At 43.3% G+C, this 18,555-nt stretch overlaps 1 protein-coding gene across 2 annotated transcripts in view; it reads right to left on the bottom strand.

Moving 5' to 3' along the window:
• LOC109433653 (transcriptional regulator ovo) overlaps positions 1–18,555 on the bottom strand; it is a 96,553-nt gene that overhangs the window by 45,714 nt on the left and 32,284 nt on the right. The gene's annotated exons all lie outside the window — the stretch shown is intronic.

Here is an 18,555-nt window from a genome sequence, read left to right as displayed (position 1 = left end):
AAACAGCATTGCGAACGGTCTAAGGTTGCCGGAAATACTCGAGCTCGTCAAAATACTTCGGAATTGTCATGTAAAATAGATTATTGTCTGAGTAGAAGTGTTATTACAGAAATTATGACTTCAAATCACTACATTTGAAACTAGAAGCAGTGTCGGAGTTCACATAAGCTTGAAATTTAATTAAAAATATACGATTGTTGGACTTTAGACTTAGACTTTTCGCGAAAAGTAACCGAGCAGGTGCTCGGCTAGATTTGGAAGATTCCTTGCCAGGAGTTTGTTGTTCGGTGCGGAAAACAAATATTGATCGAAAATTAAAGAAATTGTGTCACCCAGTAGCAAAGGATCAATTGCCACGAGTAAATAATTTTGCGCAGAAATGGGAAGAAATCGAGGCATGGGTGCGGTCATACGACAAGATGGAACTTGGTGAGATCTTTCCAATTAATTCTTTATAAAATAAAAAGGCTTGCAAAGACTTGGCCAGGTGTGTGGAGATCAGTGTATCTTTGTTGTTGTAAATATTGATGATCTTTGTAACTCCATCCACGTTTTGTGCTATGCAATACTATGCTAAATATGCTATGCTAAATATATGACGCGTTTCGATTTGAAAACTAAATGTAGCTGAATGATCTACCATATGCTCGTCAGCTACTAAGAAAAAGCTGTCGGAGTTGCAATTATATAAATTGATCAGGAACTCTTTCCGAAACATTCTCAGGAACTTTTCCAAGGATTCCGTCTAGTATTTCTTTAGAGATTTTCAAAAGCATTTCCCTTTTGAAAATCTCTACTCTGTGCGCTTAAAATCGTGAGTAGAATCAAAAGTGGCGTTCATCATGTGGTTCCAACGAGCTTGTCCTTAAACAAAGATGAATTTTCGACAAAGGGGCTAGAATTCTATGTGAAAGTCTGTCGTAGTTCAATCAAATAATTAAATATCGTGATTTTGAGTGTTTGACACAACCGATGCTAAATCTGTCGGAGTATCAAGTCAAATGTGAATTATTCGCCAAAATGAAGTACACTAAGCGCTTCAATTTGTCAAATGTGAATTATGATAGTAAGGAACTATAGAACTACGTTTTAGAATTAGTCGGATTTATTAGTAAAACAAAACCACAAATAAATTCGCTTGGTATGAAGCAATTCAGTTTCCACAATGGGAGATTCCAAGGCTCAATCAAGATCTGTAAAGATTTTCAATTCAGTTTCGACCGATGTCAAAGTGTGTCGGAGTTGAGTGAAACAACAGAATAGCGTTGTTTTTAGTCTTACATGAGCACTTCAGAGAAGGTCTGACACACTAGATTGCAAGCTTGACGTGGTTTGATGAATAGTTTCAGGAAATGCTAACGAAGTTGTATCTCATCTGAGGCGAATGAGGACTGTTCATGTAGGATATTTCGCAAAAACAATGGATATAAAATTAATCATCGCTTCATTCTAACAATCGTCAACCGTGTTTAACACATTTCATTCGGTTCTGATGGGAGCTCACGAGTGCACTTTAACAGACTGTCTTAGTGTGGTTAAATGTTGTATACCTTTTGTCGGAGTAACACAACACATTCATATTTTTCGCATATTTAGAGAAAATGTAGAACTCGATTGTACCTTAAAAGTGGAACTATGGCAAGGCATAGGCATATGTTGGGAGGATTAGTCGGAGTAATCTTCAGGTTCCAAAAGATTACTAGGTGGAAGGATGAAACTGATTTAACCCTTTGGGGACGGATGGGTCGTATGTGCCCAGCCGAGAAAATCGACCATCACAAACGTATTCTAGACTAGCGAGGTTGCATCTAGAGAGGTGAAAATGCCGTCTCCAAAGGGTTAAAGTGTCAGTTTGATACTATCTGAAAGCGTGGTGGGAACCCCTGACCTATGGCAGAGTCAATGGAACAGGGGTTGTCAACACACTTTTCACAGGGTCGTTTGCAATGCGGTTCTCCCGGACAATCTTCCCGTTAATATTCGGTGACAAGGCGGACAATACAAAACAAAATGGCGGAAACAAGATTTTCTTTACATAAAAAAAATTAACAACGCTCAATTAGGGTTTAGCAGGCCTTACATAATAATTTATTGAAAAGGAAAGATCGGTTAATATTTATCGTGCACTAATTTTGAAAATTTATTTACTCGGGTATTCACAACTTTTAGAGCTCACCGTTGCGGCCGTTTGCTGCGATGGTCGACATGCTGCATTCTCGAAGCTGGTTCCTCTGCATCTCCGGGGGTTTCCTGCTTCTTATTTTTCTTCTTCTTCTCCTTCTTCTTCCCGTTTCTTTGCTCCTTCTACTTTCTCTTTATTCTTCCTTCTATTCCCACAATTGGCTAGGGAATCACTTCACTGACGGTTTGGCCTGTGTAGCGATGGCCACAGCTCCGAGTCCGGGGAGTGGTACCGAAATTTTCGCGCGCACTTTTAGTGCTCATAATCAAGCAAGCCGGCACCTATTGTGAGTGGACAGTCACAGTTTTTACGTAATACCACTTCACACATGCTGTCCACTCGGCCACTTTTTACCTTGTCCACTGCAGTTATTGTTCTCTCACCACTTGCTCGCTTGATTTCTTCGTACGTTGAATGGCCTAGATGATATTAACGCGATTGGGGATAACGTTTTAAAAAGTGGTGCCTTTTTCCCAATCGTTTGTGGTGACTATCACAAAGGCCCGTACTATTTTTAGCTTTTTAGGCGTTTTTATTTAATTTAGTGGTATTTTAACTGTGTCCTTTAACACCTTTTGTTTCGCAAGTTTTAACGTGTATTTTGTTGTAAATTTAAGGCTTTTATTAACAAAAACCATACACTAACTTACGCGGAACTACTACGGTTAGTTATAATGACGTACTAAACCGCGAACCGTCACTGTCTTCACTCCTCCGGACTTAGCACAAAATTAGAGACCGACCCTATTTTGCCCATTCCATTTATAGGCACCATGAGTTGGCACAAAATTTCATGATCAGGGTCATGAGAGCCGATGAGAGAGGGAGAGACCATGGAGATGACGACGAACGACGGTACGACGGACGGAGATACGATGATGAACGAAAGAAACCTTACACACTAACAGAGATTGGTTGATGACCTATACTACTTTACACGCTAACTCCGACAAAACTGGCTGCATGCATAGCCTTTACAATTTAAAATTCCCTACACTTGTCTCCGTAATTTAGGTATAAATAAATTTGAATAAATTTGAATATATGAAAATGAATATGAAAAGTAACTCTACAATAAATATGAAATCTAAATGGTGATAAATAAAAAATGTAAATAAAGCATCTATAAAAAAATAAAGCATCTGGACAAAAACAAACAAGCAAATAAATAGATATGAATAAATGAATAAATAAATAAATAAGTAAATAAGTAAATAAATAAATAAATAAATAAATAAATAAATAAATGATCTAAACTACAGTCGGAGTGAGCAAAACAAACAAAATAAATAATTCACATTAGGACATCAACCAAGGGCTATTAAATGCAAAATAAACGTCACTCAAACACTAATAAAAGTGGAGACAGACATTGATTTTACATTTAGACATTTACTTTCAATAAAACAATAAAAAACAAAAAATGACAATAATTTTGGGCTAAACCTCTAACTGGCCTTCCCACCGAATATTCTTATTGTGACCCGAAGTGAACGGTCACAAGTTTTAATTGTTGTACATGCTCACTTAACTCTTTGGAGCCAGAGAGGTCAATATGGCGATGAAACCGAGCATAAGAAACGTGTTCGAGGCCAGCGAAGTTGCAGCAATGAAGGCAAAATAATCCCACTCCAAAGGGTTAGAAAAAAGATAATTTTATCGTGAATTGCAGTGATACTCAGTTTGTCGGAATGACAAGTAAAACGCTGATTCCACACTTTTTGTAGCACTCGTAACATTCAATCGTTTTCTAAAACGTTTGAAGTTAATTGTAGTGACAAGAAATAAAAGAATTGTGCTGTCGGAGTTACCTTATAACTGAGGCAATCGAGAAACTCGTATGTGGTTTCTTTATATGTAAACGGGTTAGGGGCCGTGCACAAATTACGTCACGCTTTTAGGGGGAGGGGAGGTTTTGCAGAACGTGACGACCCATACAAAAAATGAAGAGGTCCCATACAAAAAGTGTGACATAGGGGCGAGGGGGGGGGGGGGGGTTGAAAAACGTCGATTTTTGCGTGACATAATTTGTGTATCACCCCTTACTGAGTTAACAAGTTTTTCCAGTTAACATTAGAATCTGTATTGTTTGCGTAGAACACACTCCAAGTTCTACGCCAAAGAATATCGATTCTAATGTTAACTCGCAGACTAACTTTACATAATCATCGTCTTAGTGTCCTTTGCGGTAATATTCAGTCTGTCGGAATAACGAGTCAAATGCCATTTTTCGCCTTCAGTTAGCCTCCAAAATGGTGAATTATGTCATACAAAAGGTACAGAACTTGTTTCAAGTGTTGTCGGAGTAACATACGGTTGGGGTAATCGATGACCACTAGAGAAAATAACATTTTACAGAAAAATGGTGGAGTAAAGAAGAAACCGCCTTTGTTTGAGCGACAATGGTTATTGAACCAATAAGAAATATCAGTTCTTATAAAAACTCACAGACTAACTCCGACAAACCACCTTTGCGTGATTTTCAGGCTCAGATTGGAAAATGTCGGTTGGCTATCGAGCTGGAATTCCATTTAACGGAAGTTTTAGCATGGAAATTTTCAAACATCGTGTGTCTCAATGGAAAAATGGACTGTCGGAGTTAATCAGAAAACGCATTTTCCAAGTTTTAAATATAATTCTTAAGAAAAAACTTCAACTGGTCGATAACAGACGACCTTTCGCTGATGTTAGTCTGTAACGAGAGTAACGAATCAAACACAAACTTTTGCCCAATTGGTGTACATGGGACTTTTCAATTCGGCTCCAAAACTGTGAATTATGTCACAAAGAAGGCACATAATTGTTTTATGAGTGTTGTCGGAGTAAGTTAGGGAGGATTGAAAATCACAAAAAAAGAATACTTTTTGCAGAGAAGGAGTTGTTTCAAAAACAAATGTTTCAGTTTGAACCGACATCAGTTTTAGTAAATATTCTAGAGATAAACTAGTCTAGGGCTAAAAATCTCGTCAATGTCAATACAAATAAAGAAACGTTCAAGTGATTCACATAAACTAATTCCGACAATCCGCCTTGGCGTGACTTGCAGGCTCAGATTGGAAATTTCAGTTGCTAATCGAACTGATTTCCTATGCAACGAAAGTTTCAAAACTTTCGAATATTGTCCTTCCAATGGAAAACGGATTGTCGGAGTTTATCTGAAAGTGTAGTTTTTGGAATTTTAAATGGTATAATCAACAAAAACCGTAGCTGGTTGATAACTGTTGGAATTGCGCTGATGTACTTTTAATGTCAGTTTGTCGGAGTAACCAGTCAAACACAAATCCTTACCTAAGTGATGTACATGGGTCGTTTAAGTTTACTCCAAAATCGTGAATCATGCGACAAAGGAGGCAAATAATTGTTCTGAGTGTTGTCGGAGTAACAAAAGTAGTGGAGTAAAAGAGAAATTGCATTCTGTTCCAATAGCAAATGTTCAAGAATGAACTGATAAGAAATATTTGTTCTAATGAAAACTTGCACACGAACTCCGACAAACCACCTTAGAGTGATTTACAGGCTCAGATTGAAAGTTTTAGTTGGCTATCGAGTTATTCAACGAAAGTTACAGCTTCAAAACATTCGAACATCCTGCTTCTAATAAAAAAAAACGGGCTGTCGGAGTTCACATAAAAGTCTTCCTAATTTCAAATGGATTTTTCTATCGAAAATTCCAACTGGTTCATTACAGGTTCCAAGAGCTGATGTACTGTGGATGTTTACAGATGACTCACAACCATTCTATTCATAACTGTCCAATTTAGGCAGCATCCATTTATTGCGTAACACTTTTTTGTATGAAAAACCTAAATTTTTTATATGGGCCGTATCGCTCTGCCGTACTCCCCCCTCTCTCTAGAGCGTTACGTAATTTGTGGAACGCGCTTTTTCAGTATATGGGACATTTGCATCGAATAGCTGCTTAAGGCCTGTCGGAGTAATGCATCTGGGAGTATATTCCAAGGTTGGCAAGTTAGCTTTGGGTAGGTTTTAATTTCCCATTCAATCGATTTGTTTATTCGAAAGGCTCAGTTGGTCTTACACAACATTACGGAGCCGAAAACGATTTTTTTTTAAATCATTCTGCAAACCTTATTCCATGGAAGTCATACGAGCCTGTCAAGTGCATCAATTGTCGGAGTTAGGATTAGATTGTATCAATAAATTGAATTCGCATCCGCTGAAATCTTAGGGCAGTTCAATTAAAAAATTGTAAATGAAAAAAATCATGTTTTCTAGCCAATTTAACTCTGTCGGAGTGACGCGTCCAAAGCGACAGAATCTTGTCGCTGCCTCACTCCGGAAGCAATAAAGCTGAATGACCATTTGGGTACTGCGATCTATTCCACGATCGCGCTCATCTACGCATTAACGTCGCGTAGCCGCAGACCTTCGAAGATCACTTAATCCCCACAAGCAACAAGGGGAAGATCAAGAAGAAGGCCGAAGGAAGGTTGGGACTCCCAGAGAAAGTTCAATAACCTTGCTGTGGCGCTAGATCTCACTCATCATCGTCGGTGGTCATTTTCATTCTTAATGTGCGTCCGGTCCGGTGTGATCTTGATCTTGACGATGATCATGATCATACGCCGAAGATGAAGATGATGATCACCCTCCGACAGACAACACGATCTAGTTTCTACCCCCTTTCACCGAATAATTGGCTGGCTGCGCTGGCCCCCAACCGTGTGTAGAAGGAAAAAGCTCCGCTCCATTCTAATTTAATTTCTCATTTCCTTTCTCCGACAGCGCTCGCGCTCGCGGACGCCGCCATCTTGCGCTTCTGGTTGCAAAGATCGACAGGAAAAAAGAACACATAACCTAGCAAGCGAGCGAGTTGCGCGGCAGCGGCGACGCGACTTCAAGTCCAAGATCACCGCCGCCTCTAGGCAAAACAGCACACAGCTCATGGCCAACCGCGACACGACCACGGCTAGAGCTCCTCGCCTGCTCACTGCTCAGTGTCATGATCAAAGTCACGGTGAAATGGTTTCAATCCAAGAAACCCCCAGAAGAAAAAATACCATGCCAAACCCGTCCATCGTCGACTGGGTACCACTACCAGCAGCGAAGCGAGCGATCTAAGCAAGCTTAGAGATCTTACCGCGACGAACGTCGCGGAACGCGCGAAGAACAACGCGGGGGGAGTCCGACAAAAAAAAACCTAAGCATAATGAAGGTGAAGAACGCCGAGTCAGCTTTACCTCTTCTTCTTCTTTGCCACTCTCCGACTTGATTACCAGCCAGCACAACGCAACACAGCCAGCGCAAGGAACCGGCTGCCAGCGAGCGAGAGGCAGCGCCGCTGCTGCTGCTAACTGTACTTCTGCGCCTCCAACACCAAGCGAACGCGAAAAGCACAGTATGCCATGGTGGTGGAGGATACCAACACAAGTCGCGAGCGACTGCTGCGATTGAACACAAAAGGGTTGACGGCGGCGGCCGGCGCCGCGCCGCCTCACGTCGCTGTGTTGGTAACCAGAAAGTCGTCAGCGCTTGCTTCGTTCCGTTCGTTCGCTAGTCGCTTCGACTAGCGAGGGAGATTACATCATTACGACGCGAAGCGTCGCGTCGTCTTCGCCGCTGTTCGTGAGAAGGTGTGCTCTCGCACACACTCTCACCGCTCAAATGTGCGGCGATTCGTTTGAAAAGAACGAACGACCGCCGCCGCCGCGGCACTTCGTTCGACAATCGCAGTAAAATGGTAAAATTTACTACAAATCGTAAATCGAGTTGCGCCGCACTACGACGAGATTTTCATTACCGTTGATTGGTTTTGTAAAAGGTTTATCGACGCTTTTTTCGGGGCTTCCTAGGCACCAGTCAGTGCTCAGTAGCAGGCCATGATTGATTTATCGCGCGCGCGGTGTAGGGTTCCGTTAGAGCGCGCGCGCGAGAGCGCCTTTAATTAAATTTCGGACTAGAGTGCGCACTTTTGTTGCGCAGTAAAACCGATTGAAAGAAGGATGATCGCCGCCGAAGACGACGGTTTTAGCGGCGATTAAATTAGCGCGCAGATTTACGATCGCTTTTTCGCGAGGCACAGGGTAAGGTTGTTTTTAGAATCGCGGAATTGTTGCGCGGATTTCGTGTGAAAGAAATGAGGTTATGGCGCTATCTGCGCCGCCACCGCGATGATTGGAAACTCCGATAAGAATTTATGGAAGATGGATGGGACGGGACGTCCCGTCGGTTACTCACGATCATCATAACCCGTCGTAGTAATTTGGATCAAGCAGAAGCAGTTAGTTGATGGCAATCGCTTACCTGAGAAAGAAATGGGAAAGAAAGAAAGACAAGGTTAATCGCGCTGATGGAAGTGTTTTTACAACTAATTGAAGAAATTTAGCCATTTGTTGCATTCAATTATGTTCGCAAACGATTTTTTCCGAAGAAATCCAGCTCAACGACGCTTCCGTTCGGTTGACGTCGGTTGAACGGATGAGTTTTTCGCTCTCCGCTTTGTGCGATGCTTCGTTCGCGATTTTTTTTTATAACGCGAGCATTCCCCAATAAGATGAACTTTCAGAACCCTGCATATGCGGGTTTACTACTTTAAAGGTATAATTCTACCTATTCTTACAAAGAAAATGTAAGTAGAATTTTGTAAACCGGGTAAAACCTGACGAGGAACATAGCGAGAAAATATGCACACTTTTCCACACAGTTGATGATGAAATCTATGAATAAAGAGGCTACTAATCTGCAGAGAGAAGCTTCCTAATGTTCTGGTAGACGATCTCCGATCTACTTGGGAGAGCTTCCTGATCATCCAGAATGACACAATGACTGTTTAAAATACTAATACGATATTCTAACAAAACTTCCTAGATCTTCTGTGATATGCAGGAACAAGCTGTTTGATCAACTCTAGAATTGGAATAAGGTTCACAATCTAGTCTGGGGAAGCTTCTTGATCGTTGAATCAACGTTCCACTCTCTGTGAGAACCTCGAGAGATCGCTAGCCCTTTGAACGAATCTCTTTGATTTTCTGGAAGAAGCTCTGTGATCATCTGGGGTAAGCAATTTGATTATCAATTTCAAAGGTAAGCTCGACGATCATGTGGAAGCAGTGTTATGATCTAATAGAAGGTTCTTGATCGTCAAATTCGAGATCTCTTCTGTGTCAGGCATCCTCAACTTCTGTACTGGTCACTTTGATTTTCTGAACTCCTGAAGGGACTCCCGATCTCGTGCAGAACAATCTCTCTGATATTGTGGGGAAAGATCTTCCGTATGCTGGACGGTAGAAGCTCTCTACTCTCTTAAGGAGCAACACTGGGACTTGTAGACTCTCCATGATCTTCTGGTAGAACCTGACTGATCTTCTGACAGAAACCCGTCCATTTTGATGTAGTAACTCATTGTTCTTTCAAAGGTAACTCCCTAATTTTCAAGAAAAGGTTTCATAGGAAGCTGAGAGGAGCTTCCTGATTCTCTGCGAAAAGCTCCTCGAACCTCGGGGTGAAGCTACCTGATATTCTTAGGAATGCATTGTCTTGATCATATCCCAAGTAACAATGATAGCTGAACAACAGCTTATTCAGCTAAAATTTTTAAAATCAAGCTTATGATCAGTTTATTCAGTCATTGTACAGCAATAATGTTTGTTACAAGTTTGTGGGGTATGTATGTAGAAGGTTCATGATCTTCTGATAGTAGCTCCCTGGATACCTGTAAACAAGCTTTACGGTTGACCAGTAGGTGTAAGCTATCAAATCTTTAGAGAGTAGCTAAAAAACTTTCAAGAAAAAGCTCCCAGTCCTTTCTGGCAACATTCCTAACCATTTAGGAGAAATGATGGAAATAATATCTGACTTTCCGTTCGAGGCGTCCAAATATTTGGGATGTGATCTGCTTATCTTTGGGAGTATTTCGACGATTTTGGGGAAGAAGCTCCTTGATCTTCTCAGAGAAGGTTTCTATTATTTAAGAAAGAACCCCTCAGATCTTCTGGCCTTCTAGGAGTATGAAGCCCCCGTAATATTCTAGACAACTGATAATCCCTAATATACTAGTTAAAGCTCCATGATCTTCTGAACCAATGCCACTGACAAACTCCTAGAAGATTACTGATTTTCAGATAGAAACTCGTTCAGCTTCTTAGAAGAGCTCCCTAGTTTTCTGATCAAACCGCCTGGCTGATGATCGAAGCTCCTTGGACCTCTGGATGAACCTCCTAAATCTGTTGGAGAGATCTTTGACCTTCCAGAAGAAGCGTTCTCATAACCTTTTGGGAGAATTCTTGGCATGGTAGAAGCTCCTTGGACCTCTGGATCCAAAACAAGAGAAAAGAATCAATCAAGAACTCACGGAAGGCCTTTTCCCTGATCGTTTTCAAGGAGACTTTCAACTCTTTTGGAAGTTCCTTACTTATCTTTGTGAGTAGCGGGACGATCTTGTGGAATAATGTGCGTGGATTTCTCAATGAAAGTTTCTATTCTTCATGGTCTTCTAGGGTCTTCTAGGAGATGATCCTTAATCTTATTGGAGAATGGTGTCCCCTGAACTACTGGAAGAATGATGTTCCCCAGACTTCTGGTTTTCTGTCCGAAGTTTCCTGATCTTCTGACAGAAACTCGTTGATCTTTTGAAGTACCTCGCAGACTGTCTGAGATTCTCTCGGATGACTCTCTGGTCATCTGATAGAAGCTATTTGGTCCTCTGAGTCAACCTCCTTAATCTGTTGGGAGAGCTGCTTGACCTTCCAGAAGCAGCGTTCTCATAACCTTTGATGATAACCTTAAGGTTATTATTATTATTAGCCAATTGGCTGATGGAAGCTTCTTTGTCCTCGGGGTCAACCTTTCCCATCTGTTGGGGAACTCCTTGGTCTCTAAAAGATTAGGATGGTTCACCCCAGAGGTCCGAAGGGCTTGTACCAGCCGATGCGATTATCATTACTTTTAGGAATCGCATCGGCTGGTACAAGCCCTTTGGACCTCTGGGGTCAACCATCCTAATATTTTAGAGAGCCTTAGCTCCTCGGACCTCGGGTCAACTTTCCTTTCGCATAACCTTTTGGAAGAATTCTTGGCTTGATAGAAGCTCCTTAGACTTCTCGGTCAATCTTTGAGGAAATCCTAGATCTTTTAGAAGAGGCGTTCTCATTACATTTGGGAATTGCATTGGTTGGTAGAAGCTCTTTGGACCTCTGGGTCAACCATTCTAATCTGTATGGGAGAGTTTGCCCCCGGACTTCTGGGTCAACTTTTCTAATCTGTTCTCATAGTCTTTAGTAATAACCGTGGCTAAAAGTAGCTCCTTGGAACTCTGGGTCAGGCTCCCTAATCTGACGAGGAAGAAACGTCCACTGGGAATATGCTCGGCTAGTAGAAGCTCCTTGGACGTCTGGGTCAACTATCCTAATGTGTTGGAGAGCCTTGGCCACACGGACCTCTGGGTAAACATACCTTATCTGTCGGGGGAGCTCCTTGACCTAATAGAAGCTGCGTTCTCATAATCTTTGATGATAACCTTAAGGTTGCTATTGTTATTAGCCAATTGGCTAATGGAAGCTCCTTAGACATCTGGGTCAATCTTCCCCATCTGTTGGGGAACTCGTTGGTCTTCTAGAGGAGGTGTGCTCATTACTTTTCGGAATTGCATTGGCTGATAGAAGCTCTTTGGACCTCTGGATTCTGGATCCTAATCTGTTGGGGGGCCTTGGCCCCTCGGACCTCTGGGTCAACTTCTCTAATCTGTTCTTATAGTCTCTTTAGTAATAACCTTAGCTGAAAGTAGCTCATTTGACCTCTGGGTCAACTTCCCTAATCTGTTGTGGGAGCTCCTTCGCTTTCTAGAAGAAACGTCCACTGGGAATGTCCTCGGCTGGTAGAAGCTCTTTTGACCTCCGGATCAACATTCCTTATCTGACGGGGGAGCTCCTTGACCTTCTAGAAGCAGCGTTCTCGTAACCCTTGATGATCGCCATAAGGTTACTATTATAGTTAGAGAATTGGCTAGTGGAAGCTCCTTGGACCACTGGGTCAATCTTCCCCATCTGTCGGGGAACTCCTTGGTCTTCCAGAAGAGGCGTTCTCATTACTTTTGGGAATTGCATTGGCTGGTAGAAGCTCTTTGGACCTCTGGGTCAACCATCCTGATCTTTTGGGGAGCCTTGGCCCCTCGGACCTCTGGGTCAACTTCCCTAATCTGTTCTCATAGTGTTTAGTAATAACCTTGGATGAAACTAGCTCCTGGAACCTCTGAGTCAACCTTCCTAATCTGCTGAGGAGCTTCTTAAATTTCTTGAAGAAATGTCCACTGGGAATATCCTCGGCTGGTACATGCCCTTTGGGCCTCTGGGGTCAACCATCCTAATCTTTTGTAGAGCCTAATCTCCTCGGACCTCTGGGTCAACTTCCCTAATCTGTTGGGCAGCTCCTTGACCCTCTCCCTGGTCTTCTAAGGAATGCTAGTTCTTGATCATTTGTGATCAGCTAAGTTGAGCTTAGGTCCTCGATTGACAAGAATAATCAAGGTCCTTGGACATCCTGGCAAACTCATAGATCTGACCTCGCTGAACCGATCTTCTTCCCATATGCTCGCCACTGTTTGGAAGGAGGTTACCAAATCTTTTGGAAGTAAGTTCCCCAAGTAACCACGAGGCACTATAATTCACCTGAAGACGAATATAATGCTATTGAGGAGCTGACACGCTCTATATTGGCCGCTTAATAGCCCTGTGAGCCAAAACTGACGAAATTTAGTGCCAATGGTTACTAGGGTCCTTATCTATTCGGGGCAGCTCGATGATCTTGTGGTACAAAGTCCTCGATCTTACCAGAGAAGGTTTCTGTTCTTCGTGACAAAGTTCTCTAGCCTTGTTTGGAGATGCTCCCTGATCTTTCCTGTTCCACTGATCTACTGGGTCATGCTTCGTCATTAGGCATTTGTTAGAATATCCCTGTTGTTCTGAACCATATACTATGAGAAGCTGGTTGATCTTTTAGAGAATAATCTCCCCGACCTTCCAAGAGGAGATCTCTGATCTTCTGATCACCTCTCTGATCTTCTAATTGAGGCACCTTGGTTAATGGCTGAAGCTCCTTGGATTTTTGGGTCTTGTTTTTGGTCATCCTTCCTAATCTACTTGGCCTTCCAGAGAAGAAAAGCTCCCTAATCGCCTCGATCCTCGAACTTCTTGACCCTCTAAAAGAGGCGTTCTTATAACGTTTGGGAATATCCTTGGCTGATGATAGCTTCTTAGACCTCGGGGTCACTTCCTCAATCTGTTGGAAAGCTGCTTGATCGTCTAAAAGAACCGTCCTCATAATTTTATGGAATGTCCTTGGCACTGGGAGCTCTGGATTAACCTCCTCAATTTGTTGGGGAGCTCCTTGATCTTCTAGACTCTAGAGGAAGCATTCTCATCACCCTTGACAATGGCCTTGGCTGATAGAAGCTCTTCGCCGACCTCTGATTCAACTTTTGGGAGAGCTCCTTGAGCTTCTAGAAGACACGTTCCCATGGAACTCTTTGACCATTTAGAAGAAGCGTTCCCATATAATTTGGGGATGTCTGTTCAAGCTTCTGATACAACTTCAGCGAAAGAAGTTCTTTCGGAAGAAGACTCTTGGTTTTCCGAAAGAAACGTCCTGATTGTCGTCCTTTTGGAAAGAATCGCTCTCGGCTTTCTCTGCAAAGCTGCTTGGCCTTGTTGAAGAGGCTTCTTGGTCTACTGAGAGAAACTACTTCGTGATGGCTTGGGAGAAAATTTACCGAGTATCCGAGAGAAATGTGTTATCTAGATAATGGGAGATGCCTCTGTGAGTTCCTCAGAACCTCAGCCGGAGCTTCTGAGAGATGCATTTTCGAGCGTCCGAGAGAAGCCCTCCCAAGCGTCTGAGAGAAGCTTTCTCGAGCTCCTGAGAAAGGCTTTACCAAGCTTCTGAGATAAGCTCACCCAATCTTCTGATAGAAGCTTTCCCAAGCTTCTTGGGGAACCTCTTCCAGTCTTCTTGGAGAAGATCTCCCAAGCTTCTGAGAAAAGCTTTACCAAGCTTTTGAGCGAAGCTTTTCCAAGGTTGTGAGAGAAGCTTTTCCAGATGCTTTTCCAAGCTTCTGTGGGAAGCTGTTCCAAGGTTCTGTGAGAAGCTTTCCCAAGTTTCTGGGAGAAGTTTTTCAAACATCTGGGAGAAGCTTTTCCAAGCTTCTGGGAGAAGGTTTCTCAAGCTTCTGAGAGCAGCTATCCCAAGCTTCTGAGAGAAGCTTTTCCAAGCTTCTGAGGGAAGCTTATCCAAGCTTCTCGGAGAAGCTTTTCCAAGCTTCTGTGAAAAGCTGTTCCAAGGTTCTGTGAGAAGCTTTTCCAAGCTTCTGAGAGAAGCGTTTCCAAGCTTCTGAGAGAAGCTTTTCCAAGCTTCTGAGAGAAGCTTTTCCAAGCTTCTCGGAGAAGCCTTTCCAAGCTTCTGTGAAAAGCTGTTCCAAGGTTCTGAGAGAAGCTTTTCCAAGCTTCTGAAAGAAGCTGTCCCAAGCTTCTGAGAGAAGCTGTTCCAAGCTTCTGAGAGAAGCTTTCCCAAGTTTCTGAGAGAAGCTTTTCCAAGCTTCTTGGAGAAGCTTTTCCAAGCTTTTCGGAAAAGGTTTTCCAAGCTTCTGTGAAAAGCTGTTCCAAGGTTCTGTGAGAAGCTTTTCCAAGCTTCTGAGAGAAGCGTTTCCAAGCTTCTGAGAGAAGCTTTTTCAAGCTTCAGAGAGAAGCTTTTTCAAGCTTCTGAGAGAAGCTTTTCCAAGTTTCTGAGAGAAGCTTTTCCAAGCTTCCGAGAAAAACTTTTCCAAGCTTCTGAGAGAAGCTTTTCCAAGCTTCTGAGAGAAGCTTTTCCAAGCTTCTGAGAGAAGCTTTTCCAAGCTTCTGAGAGAAGCTTTCCCAAGCTTCTGAGAGAAGCTTTTCCAAGCTTCTGAGAGAAACTTCTCCAAGCTTCTGAGAGAAGCTTTTCCAAGCTTCTGAGAGAAGCTTTTCCAGGCTTCTGAGAGAAGCTTTTCCAAGCGTCTGAGTGAAGCTTTTCCAAGTTTCTGAGAGAAGCTTTTCCAAGCTTCTGAGAGAAGCTTTTCCAAGCTTCTTGGAGAAGCTTTTCCAAGTTTCTGAGAGAAGCTTTTCCAAGCTTCTGAGAAAAGCTTTTCAAGCTTCTGAGAGAAGCATGCTCAAGTGTCTGAGAGAAGCTTTTCCAAGCTTCTGAGAGAAGCTTTTCCAAGCTTCTGAGAGAAGCTTGGAAAAGCTTCTCTCAGAAGCTTGGAAAAGCTTCTCTCAGAAGCTTGGAAAAGCTTCTCTCAGAAGCTTGGAAAAGCTTCTCTCAGACCAAGCTTCTGAGAGAAGCTTTTCCAAGCTTCTGGGAGAGGCTTTTCCAAGCTTCTGGGAGAAGATTTTCCAAGCATCTGGGAGAAGCTTTTCCAAGCTTCTGAGAGAAGCTTTTTCAAGCTTCCGAGGGAAGTTTTTTCAAGCTTCTGAGGGAAGCTATTTCAAGCTTCTGAGAGAAGCTTTTCCAAGCTTCTGAGAAAAGCTTTTCAAGCTTCTGAGAGAAGCATGCTCAAGTGTCTGAGAGAAGCTTTTCCAAGCTTCTGAGAGAAGCTTTTCCAAGCTTCTGAGAGAAGCTTGGAAAAGCTTCTCTCAGAAGCTTGGAAAAGCTTCTCTCAGAAGCTTGGAAAAGCTTCTCTCAGAAGCTTGGAAAAGCTTCTCTCAGAAGCTTGGAAAAGCTTCTCTCAGACCAAGCTTCTGAGAGAAGCTTTTCCAAGCTTCTGGGAGAGGCTTTTCCAAGCTTCTGGGAGAAGATTTTCCAAGCATCTGGGAGAAGCTTTTCCAAGCTTCTGAGAGAAGCTTTTTCAAGCTTCCGAGGGAAGTTTTTTCAAGCTTCTGAGGGAAGCTATTTCAAGCTTCTGAGAGAAGCTTTCCTGAGAGAAGCTTGCTCAAGTGTCTGAGAGAAGCTTTTCCAAGTTTCTGGGTTAAGCTTTTCCAAGCTTCTGAGAAGCTTTCTCAAGCTTCTAAGAAATGCTCTTCCAAGCCTCTGGGAGAATTTCTTCCAAGCTTCTGGAAGAAGTTCTCTCAAGGATTTGGAAGAAGTTCTCCCAAGCTTCTGTGAGAAGCTCTTCCAAGCTTCTGGAAGAAGCTTTCCAAAGCTCCAAGCTACTAAGAGAAGCTTTCCAAGCTTCTAAGAGAAGCTTTCCCAAGCTTCTAAAAGAAACTTACAAACTTACTTACTTCCCCAAGCTTCCTAATTGTTTTGTATGTTGATGAGTCTATTCTATTGTTTAGGATTATTGAGTGAGTTTTGAGATTAAAAATAAAACTTTTTACAGCAGACATACCGGCTCAACTGACTTATGAGCATAACGGAGCCATTAATTTGAAAATTTGAATTTGAGAGGCTTTCGTGGTTTAAATGAACTATGTTTTCGTGTCAGGTTCGTATCGGCTCAGCTGATTCAGAAGCATTACGGAGCCGACTTCAAACTTCTCAAACTGCTCGACATCTGCTAGAATTTGGATTTTCTTCGCAAAACTGACAAACTGCAGCGTTTTTCCATGCATTAAACTCCGAAACATCTTAATTAGCCATAAAACCTGTCCGATTTGCGTCATTTTCCCAGCTTTAAACGCCAAAAACGCTCATTTCTCCGTTCAAATTAGCTCGAATCGGTTGCAATTAACTCTGTTTTCCATTACGTTTCTCGGAAGGGTAATTCCAGTTCTGACTTGATGGGAGCTGTTAGGATTCCAAATCCCCACTAACTACGGTGAATTAAATCAAATTACGCTTCCCCATCGAAGTGGGCAAAATTTGCCCAACCTAATTCTGCTCGGAGAATAATGGCGGGGCCTAGAAATTCCCAAACCGTCCAAAGCATCCACTTCCGCGCGAAAACCAGAATCGTAGAAGCGAACAACCATCATGACTGTTCACTTTTTTTTACTGCCGGCCGCCGAGTGCAAAACTTCCCATTCTTCTTCAGTGTGTTCGCCCTCAAGCCCTATCCCATCATAGATCTAGAGAATCGGTGGGAAGCTCCAAGCAGCCGAGCCAACTGTCGCCGATTCCCACCGTCACAGAAGTGGCCTTCGCGCACGCCATCCAGCCAGCAGCGGTCTAGGATAGGATTCTGAACAGTCCTCGTCTCGCGAACACAAAAGACTTGAACGCGCCGCGCGAATGGACGACGAACGTTTGGAGGTGTGGGCACGGCGACGAGCCTCTTCATCAACGAACGAAATTGTTCTTTTTCTTTGCCTCTCCAAGCGCTGTGCTCAGCTCACATAATGATGAAGAACGTCCGCTTCAGGGCTTCGGGCTGCGTCGCCCCATCTCCTCCACTTGTCCTGGGACTGGGGCTCTCGCCGTGCATCATAGAAGACGACGACGACCAAGACGATCCAAGAAGGCGCTCATACATAGCCTCTCTACAACAACAACCGGTGCTCGACGACGGCGGCGGACCGCTGCTCTCCACGTCCGCGCGGCTTACTGCGATGTGGAGCGCTGTTTTATAATATTACCGATTCGTTCGCCCGTTCATTCCTTAGCTCGCTGCTCGTGTAGGTACATTTCCTGTTATCTTTCTTTCCATGCTTCATACACCTTCGTCCGTCGTCGGATCGCGCTTCGTTCACCGGCCGTGGTTGGCCGGGCGAAGAAGACGATCCAAGCAAACCGAGCAAAATCAGGTTTTATCAAGGTCAAACTTTTAGAAGATATTGACCTTGCCTTGTTGGAACTAGCGTTGGATGGCGAGCGCACAGACTGCTGCGATCGATCAGAAGGCTCCAAAGCGGATCGAACGGTTTCGTTCCTTGCTGGCGTGCCGTGCCGGGTGGATTGGTTTCGCGCGCGTTCTTAATGTTCCAAGAAGTCAAACTGTGCTTTTTTGTTGCCAAGACAACCACGAAGACGACGATCGCCGAAAATAAATTACCGCTGATTTGCTTTGGTTGCTGTGTTTTGCTCCACGGTTACTTTGTTCGAGTCTCGCGGAAAAAGGGATCTGCGCTATGGAACAGCTTGCCTTCGATCGCCGAATGCGAGGAAATTGGATTTCGTCGTCGGACGACACCTGACGACACGCGGATTCGAATCATCCTCCGGGCGTAGATCCTTTTTTCCACGGATTGCTGGGATTCGAATGGGTATGATTTACGACATTGAATTCAACCACCCTTTTCGCCGCTCGATGCTACCAGAGAGCTGCGCGTCCCGAAATTTGATAGTCATCTTCCTTTTTTGGAAGGAAGGTCCTGTGCCAACACACAGCCATCGAAAGCGGAGGATATCCTTTCCTACCAGTTGGGATTCTCCCACGCTACAGTCTAGGATCGGATCGGATCGGATCGTCTCGGATCGTCTCGGATCGTCATCTGGCGCGGATGGGTGGATGGAGAGGACCGAATTGAGAC

Source organism: Aedes albopictus, chromosome 1 (genome assembly GCF_035046485.1).
Source record: "Aedes albopictus strain Foshan chromosome 1, AalbF5, whole genome shotgun sequence".
NCBI classification, from domain to species: domain Eukaryota; kingdom Metazoa; phylum Arthropoda; class Insecta; order Diptera; family Culicidae; genus Aedes; species Aedes albopictus.
Note: the sequence above shows the minus strand (reverse complement) of the source record. Positions and strands in the feature narration are given on the sequence as shown.